Consider the following 12,017-nt stretch of genomic DNA (forward strand, 5'->3'; position numbering starts at 1 on the left):
TAAAAATATTTGATGGTCCTTGAAAGATATTTCTTAAAAAATCCACTTTTATTGGCCTGATGGCCCTTGAAAATTATTCTTTAATAATCCACTTTTATTGGCCAGATGGCCCCTGAAAAATTATTCTTTAAAAAATCCACGTTTATTGAGCTGATGACCCTTTAAAAATATTTTTTAAAAAATCCATGTTTTTTAGTCCGGTGGTCCTTGAGAAATATTCTTAAAAAATCCATGTACATACATATGTATATTGGTCCTTGGGTCCATGAAAAATATTCCTTAAACAATCCAAGTTTATTGACCTGAGGGCTTTCGAAAAATATTCTTTAAAAGGTCCACGTTTTCTGGTCTAAGGGCCGTGAAAAATATTCTTTAAAAAATCTGACCATACATGTACTGAGGGTATACGGTATACTTCTGTTGGATAAGATTCTTCTTTACATCTTACAAATTCCTTTGATTTTGAAAAGTTCTTTAGACAAGTAAAAATTTCCAAGAACAAATTCCCATTCCCATACTTTATGTAACTAACCACAATTCAAGGTCGTTGTCAAATATGGCGGGCATATCCAACACCACCATTATTCCTGTCTCATTAAAATACCCCATTCTTAAGCGTGCTAGAAATGATGAGTAGTTGTCAATAAATCCAAGCACAATAGCAGCAGCAGCAGAACGCTATAGAATAAGTCAGAATATCAACCAAAAAAATTAAAGGTGTCAATGACCTGCTGGTATATACAAAACTTCAGAAACAACAACAAAGAACCTTGTGTAAGAGGGAAACTAGCATAATAATAAATAACAACAACAAAGCAACAGTGCCGGTGACAATAGCAACAACAACAACAGCAAATAATTAACATTTTTAGGTACATTAACCTTAACCGAATTTACAATATTTTTTGTTCGCAGCAACGTTCGTTTGTTTGATGGTGGCGGCGGCAGCGGCCAATGTCGTGCCAAAGAATCAAAGAAGTTAATGAATTGAATGAAGAAGAAGAATGGTGTGACAATTCTATGTAAAGTGGAAAAAAGAAACGTCAATGACGACAATAAAGAAGGACACCAACAACAGCAAAAGATTGGAGGTGCTAACAAGAATCACATTGGGTTGGCTAGCTACAGCATCAAAGAAAACAAATAAAGTTAAAAAAAGCAAAATAAAAAGTCCGCTTTGCTGACTGCTGAATAGTGCCAGCCTATAATATATTGGGACATTTCGGGGCCCATTTCTCCGGTATGGTACCTAAAGGAATGAACGGACATGGTCCAAATTTCTTAAATTTTCTACACCACCCTAATACAGCATTTCCACATCTTTGCCATGAAAGAACTAATAAATGAAGGAAAAGTGTCACAGTAAAATCTGACACTTTGACATGACTAATGACAGGTTAATGTAATTTTCTTGTGGTCATGTTTTTCTTTTTTGGTAGGTAGGAAGTATTGGAAAACATCATTAAGATTTTCAATTCATGGAGAGCTGAAAATAAATGCTAATTGAATTTACTTTGATGTCAAAGAAGATGAAAAAATGACAAAAATTGAAAAATATATGGATGGATCTGCTGTCAAAATTTGAAATTAAAAAGTACACAAATATTAAAAAAAAAAAACATTCTTTAAAAATATTTGAAAACAATTTTCTTCACAAATATTTAAAAAAATATTCTTTGAAAATATTTGAAAAAATATTCTTTAAAATATTTGAAAAATTTTTCTTCACAAATATTTGAAAAAATTTTCTTTGAAAATATTTGAAAAAAATATTTTTTAAAATATTTGAAAAAAAATATTCCTTAAAAAAATTGAAAAGAAAAATATTCTTTAAAAATTAAAAAAATGTATTTTTTAAAAATATTTGAAAAATATTCTTAAAAAAATTTAAAGTAAAAATATATGTTAAAAAACATTCTTTAAAAATAATTGAAAAAATGTTCTTCACCAATATTTGGAAATATATTCTTTGAAAATATTTGAAAAAATATTTAAAAAAAATATTCCTTAAATAATTTTAAAAGAAAAATATTCTTTGAAAAATAAAAAAAAAATCTTTAAAAATATTTAAAAAAATATTAGAAAAAAATATTCTTTAAATTATTTGAAAAAAATATTCTTTAAATTATTTGAAACAAATATTCATTAAAATATTAAATTTTTTTTTTTTTTAAATACTTCAGTAAATATTCTTTAAAAATATTAGAAAAATATTGTTTAAATTTTTGAAAAATATTGTTTAAAAATATTTAAAAAGAAATCTTTAAAAATATTTAAAAAAACAATATTCTTTAAATTATTTGAAAAAATATTCTTTAAAAATAAATGAAAAATGTTATTTAAAAATATTTGAATAAATATTCTTTAAGAATATTTGAATAAATATTCTTTAAGAATATTTGAATAAATATTCTTTAAAAATCTTTGAATAAATATTCTTTAAAAAATCAAAGTTTTGTGGCCTAACGGCCGTTGAAAAAATATTCTTTAAAAATCCACGTTTTGTGGTTTTGAAAAAAAATATTTTTAAAAAAACAATTATCTTTAAAGATCCACGTTTTGAGTTTGGATGGCCCTTGAAAAAATATTCTTTAAAAATCCACGTTTTGTGTTTGGATGGCCCTTGAAAAAATATTCTTTAAAAATCCACGTTTTGTGTTTGGATGGACCTTGAAAAAATATTCTTTAAAAATCCACGTTTTGTGTTTGGATGGCCCTTGAAAAAATATTCTTTAAAAATCCACGTTTTGTGTTTGGATTGCCTTGAAAAAATATTCTTTAAAAATCCACGTTTTGTGTTTGAATGGCGAAGCAAAAAATATTCTTTAAAAATCCACGTTTTGTGTTTGAATGGCGAAGCAAAAAATATTCTTTAAAAATCCACGTTTTGTGTTTGAATGGCGAAGCAAAAAATATTCTTTAAAAATCCACGTTTTGTGTTTGAATGGTGAAGGAAAAAAAATTCTTTATAAATCCACGTTTTGTGTTTGAATGGCGAAGGAAAAAAAATTCTTTATAAATCCACGTTTTGTGTTTGAATGGCGAAGGAAAAAATATTCTTTAAAAATCCACGTTTTGTGTTTGAATGGTGAAGTAAAAAAATATTCTTTAAAAATCCACGTTTTGTGTTTGAATGGCGAAGCAAAACATATTCTTTAAAAATCCACGTTTTGTGTTTGAATGGCGAAGCAAAAAATATTCTTTAAAAATCCACGTTTTGTGTTTGAATGGCGAAGGAAAAAAATAATTTTTTAAAAATCCACGTTTTGTGTTTGAATGGCGAAGGAAAAAAATATTCTTTAAAAATCCACGTTTTGTGTTTGAATGGTGAAGTAAAAAAATATTCTTTAAAAATCCACGTTTTGTGTTTGAATGGCGAAGCAAAAAATATTCTTTAAAAATCCACGTTTTGTGTTTGAATGGCGAAGCAAAAAATATTCTTTAAAAATCCTCGTTTTGTGTTTGAATGGCGAAGCAAAAAATATTCTTTAAAAATCCACGTTTTGTGTTTGAATGGCGAAGCAAAAAATATTCTTTAAAAATCCACGTTTTGTGTTTGAATGGCGAAGCAAAAAATATTCTTTAAAAATCCACGTTTTGTGTTTGAATGGCGAAGCAAAAAATATTCTTTAAAAATCCACGTTTTGTGTTTGAATGGCGAAGCAAAAAATATTCTTTAAAAATCCACGTTTTGTGTTTGAATGGTGAAGGAAAAAAAATTCTTTATAAATCCACGTTTTGTGTTTGAATGGCGAAGGAAAAAAAATTCTTTATAAATCCACGTTTTGTGTTTGAATGGCGAAGGAAAAAATATTCTTTAAAAATCCACGTTTTGTGTTTGAATGGTGAAGTAAAAAAATATTCTTTAAAAATCCACGTTTTGTGTTTGAATGGCGAAGCAAAACATATTCTTTAAAAATCCACGTTTTGTGTTTGAATGGCGAAGCAAAAAATATTCTTTAAAAATCCACGTTTTGTGTTTGAATGGCGAAGGAAAAAAATAATTTTTTAAAAATCCACGTTTTGTGTTTGAATGGCGAAGGAAAAAAATATTCTTTAAAAATCCACGTTTTGTGTTTGAATGGTGAAGTAAAAAAATATTCTTTAAAAATCCACGTTTTGTGTTTGAATGGCGAAGCAAAAAATATTCTTTAAAAATCCACGTTTTGTGTTTGAATGGCGAAGCAAAAAATATTCTTTAAAAATCCTCGTTTTGTGTTTGAATGGCGAAGCAAAAAATATTCTTTAAAAATCCACGTTTTGTGTTTGAATGGCGAAGCAAAAAATATTCTTTAAAAATCCACGTTTTGTGTTTGAATGGCGAAGCAAAAAATATTCTTTAAAAATCCACGTTTTGTGTTTGAATGGCGAAGCAAAAAATATTCTTTAAAAATCCACGTTTTGTGTTTGAATGGCGAAGCAAAAAATATTCTTTAAAAATCCACGTTTTGTGTTTGAATGGCGAAGCAAAAAATATTCTTTAAAAATCCACGTTTTGTGTTTGAATGGCGAAGCAAAAAATATTCTTTAAAAATCCACGTTTTGTGTTTGAATGGCGAAGCAAAAAATATTCTTTAAAAATCCACGTTTTGTGTTTGAATGGCGAAGGAAAAAATATTCTTTAAAAATCCACGTTTTGTGTTTGAATGGCGAAGGAAAAAATATTCTTTAAAAATCCACGTTTTGTGTTTGAATGGCGAAGGAAAAAATATTCTTTAAAAATCCACGTTTTGTGTTTGAATGGCGAAGGAAAAAATATTCTTTAAAAATCCACGTTTTGTGTTTGAATGGCGAAGGAAAAAATATTCTTTAAAAATCCACGTTTTGTGTTTGAATGGCGAAGGAAAAAATATTCTTTAAAAATCCACGTTTTGTGTTTGAATGGCGAAGGAAAAAATATTCTTTAAAAATCCACTTTTTGTGTTTGAATGGCGAAGGAAAAAATATTCTTTAAAAATCCACGTTTTGTGTTTGAATGGCGAAGGAAAAAATATTCTTTAAAAATCCACGTTTTGTGTTTGAATGGCGAAGGAAAAAATATTCTTTAAAAATCCACTTTTTGTGTTTGAATGGCGAAGGAAAAAATATTCTTTAAAAATCCACGTTTTGTGTTTGAATGGCGAAGGAAAAAATATTCTTTAAAAATCCACGTTTTGTGTTTGAATGGCGAAGGAAAAAATATTCTTTAAAAATCCACTTTTTGTGTTTGAATGGCGAAGGAAAAAATATTCTTTAAAAATCCACGTTTTGTGTTTGAATGGCGAAGGAAAAAATATTCTTTAAAAATCCACGTTTTGTGTTTGAATGGCGAAGGAAAAAATATTCTTTAAAAATCCACGTTTTGTGTTTGAATGGCGAAGGAAAAAATATTCTTTAAAAATCCACTTTTTGTGTTTGAATGGCGAAGGAAAAAATATTCTTTAAAAATCCACGTTTTGTGTTTGAATGGCGAAGGAAAAAATATTCTTTAAAAATCCACGTTTTGTGTTTGAATGGCGAAGGAAAAAATATTCTTTAAAAATCCACTTTTTGTGTTTGAATGGCGAAGGAAAAAATATTCTTTAAAAATCCACGTTTTGTGTTTGAATGGCGAAGGAAAAAATATTCTTTAAAAATCCACGTTTTGTGTTTGAATGGCGAAGGAAAAAATATTCTTTAAAAATCCACGTTTTGTGTTTGAATGGCGAAGGAAAAAATATTCTTTAAAAATCCACGTTTTGTGTTTGAATGGCGAAGGAAAAAATATTCTTTAAAAATCCAAGTTTTGTGTTCGAATGGCGAAGGAAAAAATATTCTTTAAAAATCCACGTTTTGTGTTTGAATGGCGAAGGAAAAAATATTCTTTAAAAATCCACGTTTTGTGTTTGAATGGCGAAGGAAAAAATATTCTTTAAAAATCCACGTTTTGTGTTTGAATGGCGAAGGAAAAAATATTCTTTAAAAATCCACGTTTTGTGTTTGAATGGCGAAGGAAAAAATATTCTTTAAAAATCCACGTTTTGTGTTTGAATGGCGAAGGAAAAAATATTCTTTAAAAATCGACGTTTTGTGTTTGAATGGCGAAGGAAAAAATATTCTTTAAAAATCCACGTTTTGTGTTTGAATGGCGAAGGAAAAAATATTCTTTAAAAATCCACGATTTGTGTTTGAATGGCGAAGGAAAAAATATTCTTTAAAAATCCACGTTTTGTGTTTGAATGGCGAAGGAAAAAATATTCTTTAAAAATCCACGTTTTGTGTTTGAATGGCGAAGGAAAAAATATTCTTTAAAAATCCACGTTTTGTGTTTGAATGGCGAAGGAAAAAATATTCTTTAAAAATCCACGTTTTGTGTTTGAATGGCGAAGCAAAAAATATTCTTTAAAAATCCACGTTTTGTGTTTGAATGGCGAAGGAAAAAATATTCTTTAAAAATCCACGTTCTGTGTTTGAATGGCGAAGGAAAAAATATTCTTTAAAAATCCACGTTTTGTGTTTGAATGGCGAAGGAAAAAATATTCTTTAAAAATCGACGATTTGTGTTTGGATGGCCCTTGAAAAAATATTCTTTAAAAATCCACGTTTTGTGTTTGGATGGCCCTTGAAAAAATATTTTTTAAAAAATCCACGTTTTGTGGTCTAAGGGCCTTTGAAAAAATATTCTTTAAAAATCCACGTTTTGTGTTTGGATGGCCCTTGAAAAAATATTCTTTAAAAATCCACGTTTTGTGTTTGGATGGCCCTTGAAAAAATATTCTTTAAAAATCCACGTTTTGTGTTTGAATGGCGAAGGAAAAAATATTCTTTAAAAATCCACGTTTTGTGTTTGAATGGCGAAGGAAAAAATATTCTTTAAAAATCCACGTTTTGTGTTTGAATGGCGAAGGAAAAAATATTCTTTAAAAATCCACGTTTTGTGTTTGAATGGCGAAGGAAAAAATATTCTTTAAAAATCCACGTTTTGTGTTTGAATGGCGAAGCAAAAAATATTCTTTAAAAATCCACGTTTTGTGTTTGAATGGCGAAGGAAAAAATATTCTTTAAAAATCCACGTTCTGTGTTTGAATGGCGAAGGAAAAAATATTCTTTAAAAATCCACGTTTTGTGTTTGAATGGCGAAGGAAAAAATATTCTTTAAAAATCGACGTTTTGTGTTTGGATGGCCCTTGAAAAAATATTCTTTAAAAATCCACGTTTTGTGTTTGGATGGCCCTTGAAAAAATATTTTTTAAAAATCCACGTTTTGTGTTTGGATGGCCCTTGAAAAAATATTCTTTAAAAATCCACGTTTTGTGTTTGGATGGCCTTTGAAAAAATATTCTTTAAAAATCCACGTTTTGTGTTTGGATGGCCCTTGAAAAAACATTCTTTAAAAATCCTAGTTTTGTGTTTGGATGGCCCTTGAAAAAACATTCTTTAAAAATCCAAGTTTTGTGTTTGGATGGCCCTTGAAAAAACATTCTTTAAAAATCCACGTTTTGTGTTTGAATGGAGAAGGAAAAAATATTCTTTAAAAATCCATGTTTTGTATTTGGATGGCCCTTGAAAAAATATTCTTTAAAAATCCACGTTTTGTGTTTGGATGGCCCTTGAAAAAATATTCTTTAAAAATCCACGTTTTGTGTTTGAATGGCGAAGGAAAAAATATTCTTTAAAAATCCACGTTTTGTGTTTGAATGGCGAAGGAAAAAATATTCTTTAAAAATCCACGTTTTGTGTTTGAATGGCGAAGGAAAAAATATTCTTTAAAAATCCACGTTTTGTGTTTGGATTGAAAAAATATTCTTTAAAAATCAACGTTTTGTGTTTGGATTGAAAAAATATTCTTTAAAAAATCCACGTTTTGTGTTGGGATTGGAAAAATATTCTTTAAATATCCACGTTTTGTGTTTGGATTGAAAAAATATTCTTTAAAAATCCACGTTTTGTGTTTGGATGGCCCTTGAAAAAATATTCTTTAAAAATCCACGTTTAGTGTTTGGATTGAAAAAATATTCTTTAAAAATCCACGTTTTGTGTTTGGATTGAAAAAATATTCTTAAAAAATCCACGTTTTGTGTTTGAATGGCGAAGGAAAAAATATTCTTTAAAAATCCTCGTTTTGTGTTGGAATGGCGAAGGAAAAAATATTCTTTAAAAACCCTCGTTTTGTGGTCTAAGGGCCACTGAAAAAACATTCTTTGAAAATCCACATTTAATAAAAAATATATATTTTTTTAAATACTCGTTAAGTGAAAAAATATTTTTTAAAAAAATCCAAATTTTTTACACATTTATTGAAAAATATTTTTCAAACAAATCCTCGTAGGTATATTACAAAAATCATTCTTAAAAAAATCCCCGTTTATTGGAAAAATAATGCTTAAAAAATCCACATTTAATGAAAAAAAATATTTTTTAAAAATCCATCACGACATTTGAATTCATTGTGTGTGCAACAGTTTTGGAAACAAGTTCGTTCCCAATCACATAGCACAAAATGTTGAAGAAAATTTATTGATAATAAAAATCCAATAGCACTATTGTTTTAACACGATTTTAGCAATTTTCTTGACATTTAAACATTTTATAGATTTTGCTTAATTTCTTTATTATTTTTTTTCTTATTTATGTATTTGTTTTCCTTCACTCACTTTTTTTATTCCATTCACTTAAGGAAATTTTAATATGGCCGTAAATTACATATTTTTTTAACTAATTTTGTATCATTTAGCCAATTAATTATAGTCAGTCTAATATGTTAAGAGAATCGCGCACATTTGTTTTTTTAACATTGTCGAATAAAAACAAAAATATTTTCATTACAATATTATTTCTTTTTTTTTGCGATACCCGTAATAAAAGTGATAAGCCGTCGTATACAAATTGAAAAGAGAGACTAACCAACTACGTCACACACAGACACAGCAGTTGCCAGCCAGCCAGCAACAACAATAATGGAATTTTATTTGAGGGGGATTTTTGTTTCTCACTCTCCAAGTGCTCTCCCAATTTTTGGGGACAAGGTACTTGAAATTGATTTTAAACAATGAAGATGATGAGGATGACAATACCAAAAAACAGACATGGTGGTGGAGGAGGAAGACAATAAAATTTACTCACTAAAAAACCCTTTTAATAAACAAAAGAAACTGTAAAGAAAAACAGCTGAAATTGAATTTCCTTTTTATTTCATTATGGATAAAGGAAGAGAGGGAGAGAGTGCAAGCGCAAGCAAGCAGGGTCATGAATATCAAGAGGGTGTAATGAAAATGAAATCATTAAGGCCACCAAGAACAATAATCATCACACAAAAACGAAGACAACAACAACAATAACGACAACGTTTACAAACGTACTTGAGAGGACGGACGCCAACGACAACGACCTTTAACAAAAGCATCTGCGCAGCACAACACCACCAACAACAATAAAAACACAAAAAAAAATTCACGTGCACAATTTTGTTATAAAAATAGCAGCGAAAAAGCAACAAACAGAGAACGAAGCATGAGTGGGGGAAAGCTGAGACAGAGGGAATATACAATGCAATTGAACTGATATTTTAAATAGAAATAAAACAGATGGAAAACCACAGCAGAAAAAATATAGCAACAACAACAGAACACAAAGGGGTCAAACGACGGGCACTTGTCACACACACGTACACGCACACACAGAGGGAAAAAACATTCATGCCCTCACAACACAGGAAAGCCTGACTACATCATTGCATATGCATGCAAACCACCTCTGTCAACGTCATGCTTGACACAACAACGTCGTCATCAATTGGGGGTGTGTGTGTGTGATTGTGTGTTTGTTGATTCTCAGAAAGCCGAACAACGACACCATTAGTCGTCATCGTCTTCATCACACACCAAAAACAAAAAAACATCGTCATCCCCATAATAACACAAACTCAATCTCATAGATATTCTTCTCCCCCAACAAAAACACCACCAAAAACAACAAAACACACAGCACGACGGTCCGTCGTCATTAAACAAAAGTACAGGCAGTCGAGTCAGGGCAACCCAGCGCAGTTGCGCCGCTAAATAATAACAGCAACAACAACGAACAACGACGACATCATCAAAACAGTCTTCACACACACACTGCCACACACACACCAAAATACAAAAAAGGACGACCTTCAAGTAATGGTAAATTTGTGTACGCAAACGACCTTGCTAAGGAAGCGAACAATAATGCCAACAACAACAACAGCAGCACTACACGAAAATACTACGTCGTTGAACGACATCAACGACGACCACGACGAGGAGGAGTACCCTCCAATCAAGCAAACTCAAACAAACACAACAGATACTAACCCAGCACACGAAGAAGGCAGGGAAACACTTTATGTTTGAGATAGCAACAACAACAACAACCACACTAAAATGAATACTCTCAGAACAAAATACACAGAGAGATTTATAAGAAGAGGAATATATTCCCCAATGAATTCTTTAACAAATTTTCTATGGCCCCATGAAAATAGAGAACAAATTTAAAATAGAGACTTAGGGAAGAGAGAGAATTTTTTAATTGGAATATGAGAGAAAAAGATAATTTCAAGGGAATATTATTTTTTAAATAGATAATAATGGGGAACTAGCTCCCGAATTTTTTTAACAAAAGAAAAAAGAGAGTGAATTCCACTGAGAGAACATAAGAAAGAGACTGCAAATTTTGCCATGGTTGGGAATAGGAAATAACAAGAAATAAACTTGGATCTTTAAAGAACAAAATATGGATTTTAAAAGAATATTTTTTTAAATTTACGATCTAAAAATATTTAAAAAAGTTCAAAAGTATTTATTTAAAAATATTTTTCAAAATAATCACGATTTTTTAAAAAACTATATAAAAAATCCAAGATTATTCAAAAAATATTTTTAAAAAGTCTACGATTATTTTAAAAATATTTTTAAAAAATCTACGATTATTTTAAAATTTAAAAAAAAACATCACGATTATTTTAAAAATATTTTTAAAAAATCTACGATTATTTTAAAATTTAAAAAAACATCACGATTATTTTATATTTTTAAAAAAATCCACGAGTATTTTAAAAATTAAAAAAAAAACATCACGATTATTTATAAATATTTTTAAAAATCCACGATTATTGAAAAAATATTTTTAAAAAATCCACGATTATTGAAAAAATATTTTTAAAAAATTCGTTATTATTGAAAAAATATTTTTAAAAAATTCATGATTATTGAAAAATATTTTTAAAAAATCCACGATCATTAAAAAATATTTTTAAAAAAATCCACGACTTGAAAAAATATTTTTAAAAAATCCACCATTTGAAAATATTTTTATTTCAATTTTCAATTTTCATATTCATCTTTATTGGTTGGAACATTTTTGTACATAAAAATAAAAATATAATAATGAGATTCTATCTTTAACGATATTACAACAAATAACAATATTTATCTAAACATGAGATTACTTTTACTATTGAATAATAATTTTTAAAGGAAAAATAGGATAAAAACCTTTATATAAATTCCTAAGTCAAATAGGGTTGAAAATAAATATGTATACTAAAGGTTATTATAAATAATAGTCTAAAGTAACATATGATTTTCAATTTGATGAGGTTTATAGCATAACAACAGTATTTAGTGATTTCTTATATTTCCACACAAGACCTTATCAACTGATAAGAGGAATTTTCTGCTTTATTAATATAGTTGAAAATAATTTTGTCCAGGAACTCTTCAATAATATCATAACCGGTTTCATCGTGAAGTAGAGATGTGCAATATCTCCAATGTTTTCTATTTATAATTTTTAGACATTTGTTTTGAATTATTTGCAGTTTCTTCAAATGACTTTTAGCCGCTTTGTACCATACAGGACATCCATACGTAATAATTGGTCTAATTATACATTTGTACAATAGATTTTTATTTTTGTGACAGAGACGTGATTTTTTGTGCAATAAAGGCCAAAGTGATCTAATCGTCTTCATTGCTTTATTGCGAATTTCTTCAATATGCTTTCCAAAGGTTAATTTCTTATCCAAAGTAATG

The 12,017-nt window shown here is 28.7% G+C and overlaps 1 protein-coding gene across 3 annotated transcripts in view; it reads right to left on the reverse strand.

Moving 5' to 3' along the window:
* The window catches only part of Hr39 (Nuclear hormone receptor FTZ-F1 beta), a 106,534-nt gene that overhangs the window by 18,527 nt on the left and 75,990 nt on the right, over positions 1 to 12,017 (reverse strand). The window contains exon 1 of one of the 3 annotated variants that reach the window (XM_073967312.1): positions 8,613 to 8,866. The exons of the other annotated variants lie outside the window; for them this stretch is intronic. The gene's annotated coding sequence lies outside the window, so the exon portion shown is untranslated. Of the gene's footprint in view, positions 1 to 8,612; positions 8,867 to 12,017 lie in introns of those variants that run through there. 3 annotated transcript variants of the gene reach the window in all.

This window comes from Musca autumnalis, unplaced genomic scaffold (assembly GCF_047663935.1).
Source record: "Musca autumnalis isolate F117 unplaced genomic scaffold, ASM4766393v1 scaffold_2, whole genome shotgun sequence".
Classification (NCBI taxonomy): Eukaryota; Metazoa; Arthropoda; class Insecta; order Diptera; family Muscidae; genus Musca; species Musca autumnalis.